The sequence below is a fragment of the Penaeus monodon genome, chromosome 28 (genome assembly GCF_015228065.2).
Source record: "Penaeus monodon isolate SGIC_2016 chromosome 28, NSTDA_Pmon_1, whole genome shotgun sequence".
NCBI lineage: Eukaryota > Metazoa > Arthropoda > Malacostraca > Decapoda > Penaeidae > Penaeus > Penaeus monodon.
In genome coordinates, this window is record NC_051413.1 from 6,595,138 (window position 1) to 6,595,375 (window position 238).

Here is a 238-nt window from a genome sequence, read left to right on the forward strand (position 1 = left end):
TCGCCAGGGCAGCGCCGCCGGCCGGATGCTGGCATGCGCCTGTCCCCTCGCTCATAAATTGCAATATGCAAATGTTTCTTTTTCCCGACCCCTCCCTGCTCGCCCTCTTTATTTATCTTTGGAACTCTGTATCAATCTAGTCGTCTATATTTTTGGTATCATTTTTCAATATTTTATCTTTCTCTCCGTGTCCACACCTCTCTCATTTTTCCTTTTTCTTTATATTTATCTATCTGTA